General features: G+C 26.1%; 1 protein-coding gene across 3 annotated transcripts in view; it reads right to left on the bottom strand.

Annotated features, from left to right (window-relative positions):
* LOC132929317 (neuropeptide Y receptor type 2-like) overlaps nucleotides 1-23,622 on the bottom strand; it is a 170,171-nt gene that overhangs the window by 139,908 nt on the left and 6,641 nt on the right. Inside the window, exon 2 of one of the 3 annotated variants that reach the window (XM_060994593.1) lies at nucleotides 7,663-7,845. The exons of the other annotated variants lie outside the window; for them this stretch is intronic. The gene's annotated coding sequence lies outside the window, so the exon portion shown is untranslated. The remainder of the gene's footprint in view (nucleotides 1-7,662; nucleotides 7,846-23,622) is intronic. 3 annotated transcript variants of the gene reach the window in all.

Raw genomic sequence — 23,622 nt, 5'->3', positions numbered from 1 at the left:
GATTTGTAATATTCTAATTTTAATTTTTTGAAAATATTTAATTAATAATTTAAAATGATAGTATTTTATGGTTTATTTCCTAACCTAACCTAACCTAACGCGATTCCGTCTGCTACAAATCGATTTTATGTACAAACGACAAACACGCGACTTTTAAGCAACGTTTATTACGCGATTTGGGAACAAACTGTGTATAAAAATACAATACGTATCGACAAAAATGAAAAAAATTATCCGATGGCCGGACGGTTAGCGGCGTTATATCTAAACGCAATTTATTGTGACCGACCACTAAGGACCGCGTAGAAACCACATAGGTACCTACGGGCTATGGACTTTAAACTTCATTAGCTACGCGAATATATACCAAACCGGACCGAAGAAGGCTAAAAATCCTAAAAGTTATAAAAATCGAAATAGTGATAAATAGGGCTCGGATTTATATGTAAATATATATTTTTACTGTTACTTGATAAATTAATTTAGGTAAGTAATAAATTCGTTTCAAGTGATTTTCAATAAAATGAACTATATTTCATTTTACATATTTTTACATATTTCTCAATAATTCCATATTTCTTACATATTAAGGCAATTAGTTTTTTTTTTATTATTATATATCATACATTGGAGGAAACTTAGCGTTGTAATCACTTTATCGTATTCTATGAAAAAAAACTGTTATTAAACCCATTAGTTATATAAATTAAAATACTTAAATTTTTAAATAAGAAATTATTAAATTAGGTATATAAATATTTTAAGAGTTATAGCTGTAGACGATAAATAATTTATGACATCTCTCATCCAAATCTAACGGATTGCGCTTGTCGAAGACAACAAAACACAAACAAATAATAATCACGATCGGTGCACAAACGAATTTCAAGGATACAAGGATATACTCCAAATGTTTAGCATTTTTTAAACACTTTATTGTCAAACAACATGAAATATGGAAGATTAGATTATTTTCCTGATTACAATTTGCTTTTTCCTGTTTCTCTTTTACCCACGTAGAAAATTTGTTCTTCTGTGATTATTGAAATACACAATATATATAAAGCAAATATGTCACCACAGCTGTTACTTCTGCGAGATAGGTATAGATAACGCTGGCTTAATAATTTTGTATTTTGGATTTATAATTTTCTCTTGTGTGAACCAGCGCTAGCATTGATTTTATAATATACTTAAAAATCAATAGTACTAGGTTTAGCGAATTTCCTTGTCCTTTCTGCGGTTCCACATTTTGAAACAATATTTATTCGTTTAACATCTTATAAAAATTGTATAATATACACTGACGTAGGATCCACCCCCATGCACTCCGTGGTCGTTAGCATCACACGTAATGCATAAAATAAAATTTGAGGAACTCGTTTCTGCTGTAGGTCTTCTGTAGGTATATTAGGTTTTTATAGTTTTAAGTGTACTCGTAATTGAGTAGGTCACTGTAATGAAAAACATGAAGTAAATCATATACTGTAGTATCCAAAAAATCGATTTTGAACAAACGAAACTGAGGATTTAAATTTCAAAAACATATTAAAAATAATAGGACGTATGTTCTTAATATTTTTAACATTTATTTTAAATTTTTGATGAGTCGTAATATGAAACATTTTCAAATCTTAGTAACCAAGAAAAATTTAAAAATTTGAAAATTCCAAGTAAATAGCTTATAATTAGGCCAAGTATATTGATATAGTATTTAGTATATTATAATAATATAACTTATGCGCTATAAGTAATATCAGAACTATTAAGTTTTAAATTTGATTTTCAAACGACCATAATGAAGTTTAGTATTTTTTATATTCTATAGTTCCAGTAAGAAAAATCTATAAAATCTTTGTAATGCATTTTCAAGCTTTACAGTTTACATACACAAATTGGAATTGTTTTCAATTTTTAACCTCATAATAATTTACAAATTTTTGTGATTTCAGTTAATTTTATCAACAATTTGACATTCAAACACTTTAAAAGGAGTATGTTTGTTTCGATATTTTTAAATAAAATTAATAAAAAAAATGTATAAGTTTGTATTAAATTTTCCAAACTTTTTGACTTAGAAAATATTGTATGGATGAAAATCGAAAAAATCCAATAAAGATATTTATGTATATTAATAACGTTAAACTGGGTTACTTGTATACTAAAAGTTTCAGCAAATACGCTGTCAAATTTAATTGAACCTTGACCGTTTTTGGTATGACTTCAGAAACTTTTTATTTTGAAAGGATGTGGCTATTATTCAACTTTCAATTATCTCGACCAAATCTCGACTATATAATATTCACCGATATATAACAACGGTTGGCCAACACGGCTTAATTATTATTACGACGGAACCACGACCAATGTCAAAACTTTGGCTACATGTATTCGACCAACCGACCAACCAATAATAATTCTTGATTATCAGTAGGTATATAATATTGCTATAACAAATGCTTTGTCCTCGTATTATATGACTGTTTTAAAATTAATCGATCGTATTATCGTAGAAAGTTCACTAAAGTGCCTAATTAATTATTATAGTCCCATTATTAATTTAATCATTAATCAAACAAACAGTTTTTGTCAATGAAATACCCATTTAAATATAAAACAACATATAATTTTATTGATCCATACCACAAAGTGTACCTATAACATTGGATTTTACAGTTTTGCAAAAAAATTGAACTGCCTTGTCACACTACCATGTACACTACATGAAAGCAGACATATTAAATTTACTAATCAATTTGTACATTTACTATTTAGGTATAATTAATCAACGGTATTATATATCTAATATCTATGGTTTATATGTTACAGGTGTATTATTCCCGAAAATGGAAATCATTGATAACATATTCCTGTTAATTTCGTTATTATTTGGTCATACATGACGTATTTTTGAAATTCGATGATTATAGATACGTCCGTTTTAGAATAATGTTATCATTACTTTTATAGTATGAAAATCGATTATACCAAGACGAAAACCCTTGACCCCAGAAGACAATAAACGTTTGTATTTTTCCTAACTCATAGAATAGGAAATAAAAATAACGAATGCGGCATGTATGAAAGGAACTTTTTAAATATTAAAATCGTATTAAGGGAAATAGCAAGGGACGTGTTATGTACTTTTATGAAAACGTGTTCTATTGGAACTATATACGACGTGTGACATGCGTTTCCACAACCCAGCACAATACAAAAATCCGAGTTTTTGTTTGCACTAATACTGTATAACGACCACGAATTTACTTGATATTATTCAATGCACCAAATTCAATTTTGAGTTTTAACTTATAATATTAGAAAGTTCGTTTCTCAAATCAAACCATCAACAAATAGCTGACCGCCACGAAAATGCGTTTCGGAAATGAATCTGATCAGACCAGAAGTTATTTAAAGCCAACATAATATTGTTAGTTTATACCCTGAAGGACCAGGATGTACATAGACATATTACGCTTTACGCTATCAAAAAGGCTACACATAAGAATCTTGTATACAAAATCTATGTAATATCGTATTATTTATGGGCAAATACGTAACCTCATTATTCTAAAATGCTATTATAATTACTACTATTACCTGTGTATATATTATTAATAGTTTCGGTGATGCAGATATTATCATTCATTTTAATTAATCGATTATATATGTTAAAACATCATTTGTAATTAAATCCCTACATAAATGTTTTAAATAAGTGTATAATTAGTCTATAATAGACAGTGGAAAATAAGAACAGCATAGATAAATAAAATTATCCATGTCTGAAATAAAATAAATACAACATTTAAAAAAAAAAAAAATAATACATATTATATTTTACCATTTATTAAACAGCATAAATTTGAAGTTTAAATTCTATCCAACCATCATCCCATTACAGTAACGATTTCTTTAATTTAATAAAATAAATATATATATATATATATATAAAACCTAAGTATAAATACTATTATGGCAATGATAAAACAATAAATTGTTAAATAGCAAATACAGTGTAATAATTAATTTCACAAAAAAACATTTTACATGACAATACTAGAATAACAAAATAATACAATTCAAATAATAAAATAATATTACAATTTATTGAAAAAGATATTTCATTAGGTAGTGATTATATCACTTATAGGTGGTATTAAACTTAGGAATGTAAAAAGGAACAGTATTTCGAAAAAAAAATATATAACGAGAAATTATACCTAAGTTAACGGCAGAAGTTTAATTGTGATCAAAGTATTATATTTTAATATTTTGGTTTTAAAAAAAAATTGTTTCTTTAATTTTGTAATTGTATAATAAACATACACAATGACAGGTGTGTAGGACGGTGAATTTGGTAGTCAAACTCAATTGTGAAGTAAGAGCCCTCCAATAAAACCAATTTATTTGGAAACCACAGGAAATTTATTAAATTATTTCTAAGTCACATAAAAATAAAAATAATAATTTGAATCTCAGATTCACTCATGAGTAGATAACTTATGAATTCAAAATTTTACTGTAATTAATACAAATTATTTTTAAAAAATATAAAATAATATTATTATTTATATGTCTAAATGACCGCGGTCACCTAGTGATACGGACAAATATCCAGTCATTAATCGTTCACTAATTCATGTTAATAAAAAAATAATTTTATAATTTTTATCGTCAACAAATTTATACCTCGTGTTTTAAATATGGAATTAATATTAAAAAATAAATCTTTTATATTAGAATGTTCAAAATCTTCAAATAGTAAGACATGTTAAGGGACAAATTTATTTATTTATCAACTTTGTATCTTTATCTATAATCAACACTTTTTTAACTTACATCATTCAATTACTTTCCATTAAATTAGGTATAAGACTTCGGTCTTATACCGTGACTAAATTATGTGAAATCGTTATCATATAGGCTTTAAGGTCTGATGAAAAGTATGGCCCAATTACATATAGATTAAAGGTATTTCGGTGTTATAATAATAATAATATTATTATGACACGATGTACGTGGATAGTGATTAGTGGTATACTGTAGTACTATACTCATGAGGATAATTTATGAGGTTTTCGATATTTTGTTTTATTAGATAATCTATTATGATCTTATATTTCACTAAAGTACATCTTATAGGTAGGAAAAGAGTGCCAATCACCGATATTTAAATTAAGCAGATTGGATGATCATGATCTATGTTAGTACATATAGGAAATATAGTATTACAATTTACAAGTAGATGACGTAAGAAAATCACACGTTACGAAAGCCTGGAGCTTAGTGACAAATCCAAGATATTTATACCAAGCAAGGATAACTAAACGAGCTAATGCCATCGTATAACGGGGAATGTTGGTAAATGGACTAACGTGATTAATATCTTATTACAACTATTCGGTCAATTTCCAAATGAATACCACTTTTCTGCTGAGAACTCTTCAACTATGGCGTCAGTATTTGAATTGCACTGCTAAGATACCTGTTGTGAGAATTACCCCGTCAGTTGTGCTTTACTGCTAATAGACTAGTCGTCGGTCACCGCTTTGATGCCGAAAGTTGCTGGTCCAAAGGATTATGGTCAGGTAATCCGTCGAACAGTGTGATACCGGTCTCAACGGTCAATGGCGCAGTGCACTGTAGTCACTGGAGTTCATCGGTTAAAGTTCTGATGCCTGCTAGCATAATATAAATAAAATAGGTCGTCGTTTGCTGCAGAGACACTTCGTAGATCATCGGATCCTTTCGTATTCAATACAGTTTAAAAGCTTTTAGGTTTCTTGATATGACTTGATTGAAGATTAAATATTTAGTTAGTATAGTATTACCTAACCAGTAAAACCGTTGTTTTATATAGTCATTGGCAAAAACCTATATCATCAAACTAGACAAATTAAATACAAATACATACGGTTCATAAGATATATCAACTTTTTTCGAGAATCTTGAATTTTATAAAGTCTATATTTCAATTAGGGAATTTAATTGGAACTTTATTTTTATTTTTTGAAAAACTTCATAATTTTGTTTTTTCACGTGTGTCTAGACATATAATATAGTGAATACTACAGCTTTAAAACAAAAATGTTTGATGCAATAAAAACTTTTGATGGGATTATGACGTTTTTAAAAGTAAGGGAAACTGTCAATAAAAATACAATAATGAAATTCCTAAACCACTGTAGCACAAATAACAGAATTGCAATAGTCAACACTAATTGAAAACCATCAGTAGTTTTTATTTTTTCTGCAGTGGTCGGATAATATCCTGCAGATTAAATGAACTTTTTATAACATCAACTCAAAAATTTAAAAACCTGTTCAAACTAGAAGTTTTTTAATTAATATTTCGAGAATCTCATGATGATATAATCAGATTAACATATATTATACTTAACATAATTACAATAATATTGTTTTTATGTAAATTTTTAATAAGTTTGCATGGGTATACAGATAAAATAATGAACTAAATAAAAAACAATTAGGTAACGAATATCTAATGCTTTGAAATATAAATGGACGTAGAATGACTTAAAAAATTCAAAACACAACAAACAAAGTTAAGTATGACTGAAGTCATCGATCTATAAATGACTATGGTTCCATACCAGATGATTTGTAGTCGGGATTTATATTATTAAACGCCGGAGTAGACGACAATAATGGCGTCTGGGTGGAAGGAATGGAGCACAAACATAACTTCTACAACAATACACGATTGTTTTATTATATCATCATTGTTCTTGTTTTGTATGTTTTTCTGTTGGCAACGTACTCGGTTGTGTAAATTGCACCAATAATCTTGATAATCCTTCACATGGACTGTGTGAATTATTTTTCAAGACGTTTGGCCATGTTCCCGCAGTAACAGTGTAATATAAATATTTAAATATTTTCAAGTCCAAAAATTTAAATTTTAAGACAGACATTTGCATGATTAACCACATTCTGTTAACATGACATAAACAATAAAGATGGCTAAGTAGATAAAATACAAAAAAATGGACATGTTATTAATTAGTATGTATAAATTATTTTAATAATAACTAACACAAATTAAATATTATTTTAAGAATGCCTAACATTATTTTTGAGAAATGGACAAATCAATAAGAAATAATAATTTGAGTCGAATGCAGCAACGTTAAGAATATTAAGTTTAAGTGAATAGTTAACAAAAAATATATTTAACTCTTTATAAGAGTTTCTAATACATAAATTATTACGTGCACAGCAATTCCAAATCGGATAACTTCCACGGTGTTCTTATAGAATAATACTGACAAAAGTACGAAATATGTATGTTATTTTTATTTCAATAGTTATGATATGACGGATCGGGAGTCTCACTAACACCCACGACTCGTTTATGTAAGACTCGCCGCTCGGCTAAGTAGGTATATATAGTAGGTACTTAAAGAACGCCACTTACTTGAATGAGCACCTAGACAAAAGCCATCCAAACAATAACATTAAGTTCATGATATATTTAATATTTCCAATAATTGTAAGATAGCGTAGTACTTTCACAAGGACGGCGATTTCAACTATTTCAAGAGTACTGTCCAACGTGATCCAATATTTGTATACAATGCGTAATAATATAATATATTAAGATTTAAGACTATCATAGAAATAAAAACAAATGATTACCATTGAACACATGACTGTTGTCTACGTATTTATTCAACGAAGCGTCTTGCCGAATATCATGCATCGATTCAATATATTGTACGCATATTGAGTTGTAAATGTGAATTTTCCGAGTGTTATGCGACTTCTATGAAAAACATTGGAACATTTATTGATGTCATATTATCAGTCGACCCGTCGCATCTATATAAATAGAAAATAACACTAGTTATTTTGTGTCGATAACACACGTTCAACATCTTTATAAATTATATCAAAATCCTTGATGTTTTTTTATATTTGTGCAGTGTGAGTATGCGTGAATCTGCCTGAAATCATTCACCCGGCAACAACAATATAAAGTTTTTACGATTCTGCAAAAACATTATTCTGAATTGATTCACTGCCAATAAATAATCGTGGGCACTGCAATTTAACATACAGTTAATCGTATTTTTTACACACTTATTATAACTATTTCTTTCTCTCCGTCTATCTGACATGTACAAGGTTAGTTAAATTTATTAACGTACACTCTTATCAATCACCAAAAACAAAAACTATGTAAAGAAAAAAATGTTTATAAAATTTTATTTTGTACAGACTTAGTCATGTGCGCAGTTGATTATACGATTAATACAATTATTCAAAACATTAACTATTCATCTACACATAATTACGAGAAACGAAATTATTTTAATATAGGTAATTTAATAAAATAGTTCTATTGTATGGTGTCAATCTGCCACTAATAACTTTATAATATTTGATAGATTCAACATCAATTCCTGCCTTTTTTCATATTATATAAAAATAATTATTACTTCAAAATATGATAAGATGTAAAAAAATAAATAAATACGTTTTTATTATTTTAGAAGTTTTAACTTGGTCATTTTTAATAAGAATAAAGATACCATCGTTCAATCAAATTATGCATTTACATGAAAAATGCGGATCTTAATAATAAGAAATAAATAAACGCACAAGCGTCAAGTGACCATACTGCAATGTTACATAATACAGTTTATCGTAGACGTTTCGAGTTTGTATTGTTTATCGAAATAGTAATATTATACGTGACGGCCGGTATACGAAAACCAGAAAACTTTTCCAATAAATTTCAAATTTAATAACGAAATATAACGTAAGTTTTGCATTGCATCGTTTTTTCGTCCAACTTAAATGTCATTATTTTTAAAAGTGCCAGCCAAAAAAACCTCTGACATCAAATTCCCACAAAATTATGTTAAACTGTTTAAGTTTTAATTATTTTAAATTATTTCAATGATATTTGAACGTATATGGTTTGAACATAGAACTTTGAATTGTAATGTAATATATTATTATTTAAACACTGCTATCATATTTGCTTGATATACAATACCGTTGTACAGCCCTTTTATACGTAGACTGTTCCAAGTATATGTAATATTATAATAATATACCTACATTTAGGTGTGTGTACCTATGACAACGGTACACGAGTAAACTTTTGCGTTAAGAGGATGTGGTATTGCATGTTATAATAATTATCAATGTTATCATTTCGTTTGCATTATCATATTAATTTAATCGTTTATTAAACATTTAATGGCATCGATTTTTGATGCACCTAAATATCTAATCCATATATTTATCGGCTGAAATGTATTAATACATCCAGTGTACTACTTGGCATGCATTAATATTCCAAATTAAGTAAACAGAGGTCCGAAGTATATTGATTAATTTTGCCATAAAAGCAAACCGTGTTTGTCACGAAATCGATTACAGTACGCACTACGCGCCTATTATTAATGCAGTCTTCCACAAATGAAAGTTAATTGTGATTTGGATCTTATCTTCAAAGTATTTAAACCACCGTATAATTTGATACTTCGGATCGTCAACACAGCTCTAAATTGGCTACAATCGCAGATAAATATTCTTTGGGTACAATAGATAACTAACCCATTGGGATTGTTTAATCATGAACTGCAATCATTTTGGTTTTAATAAAAATTATTTCTCTATCAATGCTTATATAGTTTACAGAATCTTAGTCTGTCTTACAAATAACAAAGTGAGTTGATGTATTGATTTTATAATGATGTGTTGTCTTTCTTTTTTTTTTGCAAAAAATTGGTAGGTAATCAGATAAAAACTAGTATATTATAGTAACTTAAAGAACTTGAAACATTCACCAAATATTTATATAAGCTATTTATAGACATGATAACATTTTCAGTTTACTTTCGGCTTTATTTAATCCATTTAAAATGGATATTTTTTTTACTTTTTTTAATTTATATTGATATAATTTATTTATTTTTCTGAAGTGAAAACGCTTGTAAATGTAATAATGAAAATTATAAATATAAAGATTTTTCATTAATTGTTCTTTTAGAAATTTAAAAATATTGAAAATATTTTATTACTCGTATAGTTTATAACAATTTCAGTTCTTTTATTTGAATTTAAGAAATATTAACTGTAGGTTGTAGAGAAACTCGTGAAAAATATGATTCTCTTTTTAGTCTATGTATTAGGTATATTATTTTTAGATTATTCGTTCAAATTTGTAGGTACTCTATTAACCTAATTTACCTAATAATAATTAAATAATAATTTTTAATAAATTAATGCAATATAATAATGTATATTTTAACCTATTCCTACTCAATAAAATGATATTAAATATAATGGAATATTATTATTATTAAAAACAGTGCACCTGCTTATGGAAATATGCAGTAGGTAATTATCCTTATAAAGACACAAAAATAACAATATGTACATTTTGCGCTTCTTATAATTCTGAAATATATAGCTAATTATACGAATCTTACATCTGTATACAAAGTAGGATATTAATAATTGCCATCGAGTTTTCAAATCCGTTATGTAAGTATAAAAGCTTTAATAAGAAAAAAGTGTAGAGTTGTGTTTACAGCGTGCATAGGAGGTAGATGAAAATAGGTATGTGAATATTTTGTTTTCAACTTTAATAATCATTTATATATTTTTTACGATTAAAATTTATTTATAAAACTATGTATTGATTTTTCTTACATAAACCCTTGATTCGTATCGTTAATTAGATATTTTATAATATAGGTAGTAACTAGTAAGTACTCATTTTTAGTATAACAATACAAAAGTTTGTAATACATAATAAAAAATAGGTAAATGCGATATGTGAACTATACGAGTATGTATTATATTTTATATTATACAGTTCATACTTCATACCTATAATATAATATACTTTGTAGCTGTATATTATAATTATAATATAATACATACTAAATGCTCATTACCGGGTATGGCACAGGAGTTATTAGTACGTCGGACGTGATTCGATAACACTCCGGAAAAATGCTGACCCGAATAAAATTAGGCTTAACATTTTTATCGATCAATAATGATTAAGAAACAAAGTATAATTCTGATAAATACATAATATTATAGCAGTGTCAGCAGTCATCACAGATAACATTTTTTCCAACTCTTTATTGTAGAAAGCCAGAAAGGATACTTATACGACATTTTAAATCATTATTGTACAAAAATGAAAATGATTTGTCGTAATTATTATTCAATCAAAACTATTATTTTTTATAAAGTTTTTTCTAATATTATTTTAAACTATTCTGTATAAATAAAAACAATAAAGGAATATGTACTGCTATAGTTTGGAATGTACCTCATAATAATTATGAATTTGAATGTAATAGATGAATTAAATTTTAATTCAATCATTTTTCAAATGCGATGAGTACATATTTGCATACGATAAAAAAATTATAATTATATTTTGTGTTATTTATAAATAAAACAATACCTACATAGGTATACACAACGTTTGCATTTATTGTTATTCAGAGTTAAACATTAACGTTTACCTTTATTTTTAATTAAAACAGTATTTAACGTTTTTGTTTACATACATTGTACAAATGAGTGACAGCAGACAGAATGACAAACACCAACATCCGAACACTAAAATCTAAAGTTCAATTGGGCGTCTTAAAATATGGCGAAATGGGTTAGGTTAACCTATCCTTCCTGAATAACATTAAAACAACAAAATCTATTTAAAAAAAAACTGATCTTAACTCTTAAGTAAGATATATTTTCTTGGACTTATTGATTTTTTCAATTATTAAGAAATATACTGGAATTTCACTATTACTAAAGTGTGTAACACATCAAATTCACAACCAGAAACTCAATGTTAAAAATATTTCAAAACTTAATGAAAAACAAAAATAAATTAAAAACCTGAAATATACGTTATTTTAAAACCAATTTATTTATTAATCCGCTTATAATAGTCAAATATTTTGTATGCACGATAATAAAAATTAAAATAAGATCGATTAATATCGATATATATTCATATAAAGTATATTCCAAAAAAATACCTATTAAACTTATTATATTTCAAGAGCACCTAGTTAAAATCCAAACATTCGTTTATTCAACTTATAATATTATAAAAATACCATAGATTTTTGATCGATCAAAAAACATACAGAAATTAAATAATGATTTGAAACGAATAACGAGATACAAATTCATTAATCATTATAAATATTTAAATACGAAATTAATATTATTACGAGATAAAAAAAATACGTGAAATACAAATAATGGTTAATCATTTGTTATAAAAATAATTGAATACAAGAATATAAGACGCAAAACAGTATGTTTTATTTTTACTATATAGCCTATAGGTACCTATTATATAATATCTTAATGTTAAACTTGGTTTTACTATTAAATACGCGTCAATGACGCTGTTTTGAACCAATTTTTATTTTCATCAGTCACTGCAGACGGTACGCATCGTGTATTATATTTTATTTAATATAATATATAATGAAAATAATAATATAATAAATTAACATTAAAAAGTAAAAACCCTATTAAGAATAATTATTTTCGTATACAAGCGCCATGCCAAAATGAAAGTACACTTCACTTAAATTCTTAATTTTGTTTATATAATTATTATCGATAACAGTAATAAATTATGATATGAATATTGAAGTATTTATGATATTATTATAATATGCATTTACCAATATAATGCCATATGAATATTTTAAGGATCTACATTCTTACAGCATAATATTTATTTATTTTTATTACAATTTGGACTGGGGCCCAACTTCAATGTACTTATATAATATTTACAAATACTGTAGATAATGCGATTTATAATAAGTTAATATTATATCGTAACTGGTAATCGTGGTGGTCCGTAATCACTTTGCATATAGACATTGATCGTATCAACATCGATATTAATATGTACGTTTGCAATACGAGTAATATACGAGTATATGACTAATAATAATATGAGTAATGGAAAAACCAAAAAAAATCGATACTTTGCAGTAGCGTCGTTAATTACGAAATGTATACCTTACACGCACCAGACGTGACGTACACTATTATTACGTATAAAGTGCATTGTAAAATTTAATTTAATTGGTATGTAAAAAAAAAGTATATCGAGAGAAATCGAAACGATACACGCATCTTATATCGTCGATTTAGCGACGCGACAGCACGTTGTACTAGAACTAGATAATACCTACTGGTTGCCGACGAGAAATGACGCCCACGACCTTGCGGTTTTTATTAGTTGGTAAGTATTATAAGTTATTGCGTATGAACTATAGTGACGACTTCGGATTATCTTTGGCGCAGTTGCGCGAGCATCAGTGTAAGTGTACACGTCCTATATTACCATATAATATTATGTGGGGAAACGTTAGTCATGCATTTTATGGAAAAACTTCAAAATCGTAAAATTTTATGATATCCCGAGTCCAGACCCGACCTAACCATATACTAACCATTGACTTTGTGATATTTACGTATACATATTATTATTATTATACAATTTTTATTTAAAGCGGAGTCACTTATTTAACGTAAACCGAGCGAATAAATATCATGAAAGATAACTTTAACTATACCTTATGTAGAACACATAAATAAATACTATTTAATTCCGAAATACTTTTAACCTAATAACATGATATATCAATGCAATACCGTAAACTACTAATTGTTCATTAATTATATAGTTATTCAGTCTTAATTGGATGATAAAACAAAAACTATAGTGCAAAAAATTGATAAAAAACTGTTATCCCTTTCTGATGGACTCAACTTTAAATAATTAGTAAAATTTTCCTAGATAATATTAACTGTTAGTCTGATATCTGATTAATATACTTTAAAAAATAATTATTTTTATTGTATAGGTAGGTACATAATTAATAGCATACAACATTTTACAATTTTAACGAATAATATAATATAAATGCCTAATACATTTTTAGAGTTGAAATTGTTCAAAATTCAAAACCAGGAATTTTGCAGCTTTGCTGTGGTTTTTAATAGAGTTGAAAAATTCCTAGAAACATAATTAATTGGGAATCCCTACAAATTGTCGAAAGGGACTAGAAATATCAAAAAATCTATGATAGTCAATTTTCCACTGTTTATTAATATTTCCGTCAATTGATAGCGTTTTTCAATTAGATAAAAGAATCTATTGATCATTTATAATATATCATATAGGCAGTTTAATTATAAGTGAAAATCAAATTAGGTTTTATTTTTATTTTAATCGATCAAACATTAACATCCAAAATAATAGTTGGCAAACCCCACATAGACGATAAAGCCTCATAATAAAACCGATTTCTGGAACATGAACGTTTTCACACCGCACGCCAAATTTATTAAGTGTTATTTCCCAGAAAATCAATTTCCGCACTGTCGATATAAATATAATATATTTTTACGACTAGAAATCTTCTGCGCCATCGTCCCTGAGGACGTTTAAAAATATAAACGATTTAATAATGCCGTCAATACCTACAATCTACAAAACTTATCTATAGCTACGGTAATAAGGATTTGATAATGCAAAATGGTTATCACTAAATTATTGGCTTCTACCACCTATTTAGTGCATCAATGTATGCGTATAGAATATAATACTAATTATTATATTGTAATAATACCAATTTTTTCCATTTTATTCTTTTACAATTTCACGTCACGCTGTAACTGCTTGGTAAAAAAAAGAGGGGGAATCAAATAATTTCATCAACGACAATATTAAAGAAATGTGAAAATATAATATCATAATTATAATATACATTATTATTATTTTATTGTATTTATAACCAAACTTAACCTAACCTTTTTTTATTACGGTATCGCACTATCGCAGTAAACAGAAATACCAGTGAGAAATTCAGTAAACCCTCTTAATTGACCTAACCTAACCTATAATATGGATACAACGTACCTATCTAACTTATATTTATAATTGATAAATAGTCGTTTGTTCTATTACAAATATTTGTAGTTAATAACGTTTTTAATGTAATATTGTTGAATACGTATACTACCGGACTCATTTTTTTCAACAGAAAAATGTAGTGCAAATACAGTAAACTAGCTTGTTTAAATATTTAACTTTCTGAGTAAGTATGAAAAAAATGGTGAAAGGTTCGTGATATTACACACTGACGCTGTACACACATGTCGAGATTTTTGCGAATACAAAATGTAAACAAATGTGTTTTGTATTTGTATCTACCGATATAGTATTAGGTACGTAGTTCGATTATTGTTTACCATCAGATAACACACGATGTAGCAGGCCTAAATCATAGCAGAAATATGATATATATCTAAATAATACTTTATTTCCGTAATTCAGAAGTCTTTTAATTATTTCGATTCGTACATTTCATTTGTTTACACATGCGATCTCTACTTCCTCCGCCTCCTCTAACCTTACAAATACTGTACGTGGCGATTTTTATATCATAGACTTTCAATATTATAGTTTTTGATCATCATGTTGGTTTTTCTACGATTGTCGTTCAAAGTATTTTCGTAATTATTCAGTGTGCTTAAAAGCAACATCGAAACCGTAAATAAATCAAAGCAATATTTTTCTCGAGTCTCCTCAAAGTCCACAGGAGGAAATCCGATCGTAAATCCACGTCATCAAAGTCAACAACGAGGGGAGAACAACGTCGCAGTATATATGCCTTGATTGATCGGTCACCACTAAGTTTTTGTACATATCGCCGTTTTATAAATATATAATATATAAATACGAAAGACTTGGAAGGTTAACAGCATTGCAACGTAAATATTGAGATTTCTTATATTTATAAATTGATATCGTAAAATGTATTATGCATGTGATTTTATCACTATTATATGTCCGTAAATTTTTTTATTGCGTATTTTTTAATCTTTTTATTTTGTATAATAGAAAATAAATGTATGATATTAAAGCTGTGATATGTTGTGTTATTAAAAATTCAAATTTTTTTTAAATTTCATTCAACCATATTATTGTAATGATTATTAATATTATTACTATTCAAATTTTAAGTCATAGGAGTAAACGTATTTATAGAGATTTTGGAGGCTTAGCCCTGTTCCAACATGGATAATTGCCTCTCAGAATTTTAGGTCATCTTATTTTTTATACATAATAATACATAGATATTTTTGCCCATCAATAGTTAATTTGTCGTTAGCATTACCTCTCTTACTTCTCTAAAAACTATAGCAAAGCTTCTTCCCCCCTCCCGCCAAAAAAATTTCGTTTTTGATATTGTATTAACCATTTGTTAGATGTTTCAATATTTGAATTAGTTTTGGTTTTATTAATGTTTAGTATCGTCTATATTTTTATCCTGTTATATAAGAAATAAAAAAGTGGTACTAAACAGACGTTATTCTAATAATAATGTATTTTGTACACAGAAATAATCGCATTCCGGTGTTAATATTGAATTAGGTACACAATTCGTTAACAATTTAACATAATATAATGGGATATTATACGCAAAATATACGTAAATAATTTTAGTGTGATTTATTTAATTTTATTATAAAATAAATTACTTTCGTCATTAGATGTTAATATGGTCAAAACCCGAAATTAAAATTATACTAGAACAATGGAATGAACTATCGATAATAAATTATTAGGTATGCTTTAAAGTTTAAACCATAATTGTATAGTGTACATACAATTCGCTCAAAAGTAACTTAACGCGTTATAAACAATAATTTAAGTTAACGTTATATTATTACATTATTACACAACTACTCATGTCTACTATAATATGTACAGGGATTCAAGGGTAGAGTGAAATGTACGCGTGTGCGTCGTAAATCACGTGTACGAATAAAGTGCTAGGCATCCATTTAAATATTATTAATCATCGCCGGCTTCATAAATATTGTGATGAATATATATATATATACATATATACACAGTAAGCGTGTTATTGGGCTACGACTTAACTAATATATAATACGAGTATTATTATATTAAACGTTTAACGCACGTGCCGTAAAAAGATTAAATTATATAATCTTGTTATATTGACTATATAGTATACGCTATATTAAAAAATCTATTTCATCTACAGTAACTAACAAAAAAATGGCATGATGGTCACCTAGAGATCATTGGAATTCGACGTACAAAGGGTAGACAGGATATGTTGTATGATATGTTATAATCTATAGAAATATAATAGTACCTACCTAATACAAAAAAGTAAAATAATATTATTATAATTGTACACTCCGTTAAAAACTCATTGAATGATAAATTAAACGTAATACACAGACACAGACACCCAGCTTTATATAATGAGTGATAACAAAAACACCATTAGACCACTGGTCATCGCATGAAGTATAATATTATGTTGATACAGTTCCGGATTTCACGAATCTCCCCAGGTAAAAAATTTTGATTCTATGTTTTTATCATTTACTTTATTATCACATTCAATTGAACTGATTTATGTGAAAATTCGAATATTAGAGTTAGATTTCGTATTATACCTACTAATATGAATTTCAATGACAATAATAAGTGTATTATTATTTATGCTAATGCATTACAGAGGAAAATGCACTTAATCTGCTTAAAGATACGAATAATGTACAAAATTCTGTAGATCAATATAATATTATATGAACATGAAATGGACTCTTTTGGCATTATATAATATTATATTATATTATGCATTATATTATTATATGACACGCAGCTGTGCATACAAATCAAATTAGAAAACGTGACTGGATGTTTTCTATATTCTACTGCTTTACTTTGTTTTGTTTGGATGGCCTGCTTGGCCAATTTCATATACGATGTACCAAACTTGGGGTCCTTAAGGAGGAAGTTTTTGTTAGAGATTGGTTTTGGGTGTTCAATACTTATTTTATAGATTATTCTTCTTTTCCATCCGTCCAAGATATAAATCTCAGTAATTTTATTTGTAACTGAACGATTTCACAACGGCTTATTGATTGAAAATGTTAACAACAGATTAGCTTGTGTTAAAAATGTATTTTATATTGCTTTTAAACAAATCATTTTTATAATTTTGGTAGTCTTTGTCTATCAGAGCTGATCCTTGTATCTTAAAAGCTTCGGCATATCTGACATTGTTCTAAGCAATATTGTTTGGACTAAAGTTGATGCTGAATTTGTGAATCTGTGGTGTTTGGTGCACAGGCAATGCCGTAACAAGGGAATTTCGAAATATTCCTACACCAAGGGCGCAAAATTCTTCTTTGAAAGTAGTACCTACTTTTATTCTACCTTCAAAGCGATATTTTTTAAAATGTGTATGGTTTTGTTTATTTATACACACTACGTTTGAATTTAATGATGAAATTATAATATCATCCTTGGATACATATGACCAAATTTCAGAACTTTGAGTGGTTGTGGATCACTTACATAGATACACACAAACCTTGTATTCATTATAATAATAAATATTATATAATTTATTAAAATATAATAAACGTATCCTCATACTAATATTAATACATTCTACACAATTATATTAATCGACTTATGGTATAAATAGCTTAAAATTAAGATAAAATTTAAAAAGTTTCCTTGTTTATAAAAGCTGATTATGTAAGTATAACTAATAGTAGATTGTTTCAAGTTTCTACGGTTTATTTTCTTTATTACAACAAAATAACTAAAGAAAAAATCATTATTTTTCATTTTATATCTAATTGTGTTTAAATTTACTAAAAAAAATAGTGTGATAATGATAATACAATATTTTTTTAATTGATATCAAATCTTTTGATTTAAATTTAAGATAAAACATTTTATCAACATAAATAAAAAAAATATAAATGTTTACATGTTTATAGATAGCTCAAAAAGACCCGGAATATTTTGAAAATTATATCACGTGTATAAAAAATTCAAATATAAATATTTGATGATAATTTCAAGTCCTTGCGAATTTTTCTTTAAGAATTACAACAAAAAACCGAAATCGTTTTGTCAGCATTTTGTATTGCGTAAATATTACTGTTTTCTGCAATTTTTTTTAAGTATTTTCCAGTTATTTTAAAAAGTCATACCCACAAATTTTCTACAAGAAATTGCCTCCACATTTAAACATTTAATAGTTTTTTGATACCAAGTGCAATAAAAGACACTATAAAAAAACATAATAACTATTATAAAACCAATAGATATATTTTATCGCTCCATTTAAAATCTAAAATTAATTAAATACAATTAGTGTATCTATTATAATATAGTTAGTGTCATAGACCTATATTAGTGTTATAGATTTATAGTATATTATTATTATGAATTAAAATTAATATTTTTACATTTAAAAGCTATGATAACAGGCCTGATAGTTAAGCGATTTAATTATGATATTTGTACACATTATATGCATACAATTTCAGGTTTGATTATTTCTCTTTTGGTATGAAACACGATTAGTGCATTAGGATGACATTAGTAGTATTGTGTTGTAGTTTTAATAATAATAACAACAACCATACTATACATATTAAATATTTTGGTACCCGTAAAAAACCATTTATACTACACTTTTTGTGCGTACACGCTCTAATAAACTTCAAATTCGCCTTTCATATATATTTTAACTAACATAAAAAATTACAAACCATGTTACAAACACGCACATTGCGTTCAAATATTGTAATTGCATTTTTTTCAAATGTCGACGACGTTAATTCTTAATACAAACATTTTTAACCAGCAAAGTAAAGCCATACAATTAGTTTAATGATTTCTATTAAGATTATATTATTTTTTTGTGTCATACAGATATAGTTAGCTATATAAATACGTAAATATTGATAATTTTGCTGAGATTCATATTTTGTATATTATATTTTTCTCTATGTTATCCTTATTATTTATGTTTTTATTGTGTAAACAAATAAAATATATTTAAATAAAAAAGTATATTTATAAAACATTTTAATTTATTTTTGATTTTGTAATACTAACAAAAAAATATTGTTTTACAAATTCTGCTCAAGTGTTAATGAAATTTTTAAACAGTTTAAACTTCATATTCAATACATAATATTTTTCTGAAAAGTTCAATATGTACAAATCGAATTTATTAATCAAGAGTAATTACTGTTTTATTAAGAAACAGTTAACATTTTAGTAATCCAACATTTTTCGGAATACCCCAGTGTAAATTTGTGATATACCATTCTACTATTTATACTCATCTTTAATTCATAAAAAGATCTAATAGTTCAACATTTTAAAAGAAAAAACGTATACATTTTTACACATATCCAATTTTTGAATAAATCATTTTATTTTTTTGGTGTAATTTAAAAACTTTTGATACTATAAATCTTTATGAAATTTTTATATTATAATTTTCTATTTATAGTAAAATTTTTAAAATATTTCGACTATTTTTGAGCAAATTATAGGTATGAAAATTTTGTCATATTTAGTTTTTTAAAAATTGTACACTAGTAAATAAAAATAAATAAATACAATTATTGAAAAAAATATTTTTGAGGAAATGTACGTTTACCTTTAAAACAATCATACTTTATAATTTATATTGTAAAATAATGATATTATTATTGAAAAAAATAATTATATAGGTATTTATATTACACAGAACGCAAAAATACTAAATAAATATCATAATGTATCTTGTTTATTATTATATATAATTGAGATTGTCTATTCCTAAACAAAACGCATTGCACAGTCCGAGATTGAGTTACCAGGAAACTATATAAAAATATAAAAAAAAAATGGAAAAAAATCCCGCAGGGGCACGAAAAACTTGAAAAAAATCGCAACGACTGATATGCGGTTCCCATGGCGTCCATTATTATTATTATTATTATTTTATATTATTGTAGTAGAAACAGAGTCCGTTTCATTTTAATTCAATACCATACCATATAATATACGCTCTGTATTCTTGTATATAGTGAATACAATCACAATAAAATATACTTTCATAATGTAAATAATAACATAATATGTGTATGATATATATTATTTGACTATTTGTATTTTTTCTATATATATCGACGTCCATAGATGCCATTGAATCAACCCATTTGAGATAATTGTTAAACAAAAATATTCCTTTTCTTTGGGTATACAAATAATAATATAATATAATACATGACATGAGTGCGATGCGTATATTATAAATTATAATATAACTAAGCGCATTACATATTGTATACATTGATCAATGAAACCTAATCATATTTTCAAAATTAGAACAAAAAAAAAACGTTTAATGATTTATCATGAATATACATAATATGTAATATCTAATCATATTTTGATGTGAATACCATACTTAACAACATATTATAGAATAATTCAGCAAGCATGCTAACCCCTTCTTGTTTTCTTTATTAATGCAGTTATGCATTAAATATTCTTAAAAAACATACTTTCGTTTACTTTGAGACATTTTATACCATTTAAGAAGTGTCCTGTGGCGATTTAAACTTCTACAGTTTTTTAAGATGAAAATCATCCTGTTTTACTTTAAATTATTTAGTAAATGTTTTTTTTTTTTATGTTTATATATCTAATTCAAAGTTATATTTTTTTTGACCTATTAAACTTAATGTACTAAATAGTCTATAATACTAAACATAATAACCGACTATTTTCATACTAAAATTAATATAGATTAATAATTATTGTTAAGTCATGTCTTCATAAGTTATTATTTAGACAATCACTAATTGGTTATTACATACAGTAAACTGATACTAAATTAAAAAAGTTTAAGTATTTTAATTTTTAAATCAATTCAAATACAAATAATATATACATCTCCTATTTAATTATATCTCTTATCTAAAATTTGTTCGTAATTATAAAAAAATAATATTACATAATAATATATTTTTATAAACTATACATTATAACACATATTCTTGTTAATATTTAACTGTTGAAACTAATTGTAAATAAAATAGTTTAAATAAAAAGATAAAAAATAAAAAATAAAAAAACATATATTATCTATTATCCTAAATACCTAAGTACAGAAAAAACTAGTTTATTTTTATTTCGCGAATGTCCGATCGTCATATCGTGATAACCATAAGATAAAAAATTGCCAAAAATACCTATTATTGTTCAAAAACTTTATGTTTATTTGATAATATTAGGAACAATATGATACATTTTGAAAAATGTTCAGATTTATAATACTTCATTGTTTATAATTTATAAAGTTTAAAAACATTAACTCATAACCCACCAAAAAATTATTTTGTGTACCTACCAATAGGTTATAGTAAGTTTGAAAAACATTATAAAGTAATACTACATCAGATAAGTCCTGGTGGATAGTCCAAAATTTTGAAATGAAATAAAAAAGGGGAATTGCATTGATAACTTGGTGCTCGCAGTTGCATATCTGGTGTTTTTTTCGGAATTTAGAAAAGTGTATTTTCGAAATCTGAGTTTGGGTATTTATTATTATCAGTCATCGCCAGTACAAATCTAACCTAGTTTGCAATATGTCTGTAGTAGATTGATAATATTCTTACTATATTTTATTTGAATACAATTTGGTTCTGGATAATTCTGGTGTAATTCACTACTGGTTAAATCAGGACCTGGCTGGTATTTGGATACAATTTGTGGAATAACGATTGATAAAAGCATCAAGCGTATACCAAATTATATTGTCCAGCTCATTATATACATATATATTATATATTTTATATTTTATTTTGACAAGTAATTATTTAAAACCAATTTAAAAATATGTAAGTGCCAATCGTCTTAATAATAAAATAAACTTAATTTTTTAAATAATGATAACATTTTTTAAATGGATGCTGGTAGTTACTTCTTTTTTAAAATGCACTGGCCAAATCATTAACTTTGATTTATTTCTTTATTAAATAAGAGTTACAAATAATTACGGTAAATTAATTAATAGTTTTATTGAAGTAATTTGAATAAACACTAATATGTGTAAATATCTATTTTAAAAATTAATTTTATTTTTAAGTAAACATTAAAATAAATTTCTTAGTTAAATTCATAAAAATTATTGCAATTAATATTATTCAAAGATAGTTAAAAATAACTATATTTATTTGCAATCCTTAAAAAATCATGCGTACAATTATCCAATTTCATTAAACATATCATTCAATATTATGAAGTATATTATGCTACTTTTATAGAAAAACTGTAATTACGATAATCACTCAGAACGAGTATACGACTACATTTTACGCGATGGAGTATTTTAACAATGAAACTGTAAAATGTTTTTATCATTGAATAAGTTTTTATTTTTCGACGTTTTCTCAAAAAATACTGAAATTTTTTTAGTAAGTTTAAAATAACCACCACACACTAACGAGCTATACAAAATATTATATACAATACGTTACTATACGATTATGTTCCAGTGTTAAAGTAAAAGACGTGGCAAGACCATTTTAAAAGAATTTTACAGGAACAAAACATGTATTATTGTGTTGCTAACCATAAATTTATTTTCGGAATTTAATACACAATTATTATAAATGCACATAACGATCTTTGCATATTATATAGCACGCCGTAAAACT

The sequence above is a fragment of the Rhopalosiphum padi genome, chromosome 4, assembly GCF_020882245.1.
Source record: "Rhopalosiphum padi isolate XX-2018 chromosome 4, ASM2088224v1, whole genome shotgun sequence".
In the NCBI taxonomy this organism is placed as follows: Eukaryota; Metazoa; Arthropoda; class Insecta; order Hemiptera; family Aphididae; genus Rhopalosiphum; species Rhopalosiphum padi.
This window is presented reverse-complemented; position numbering and strand designations above follow the sequence as displayed.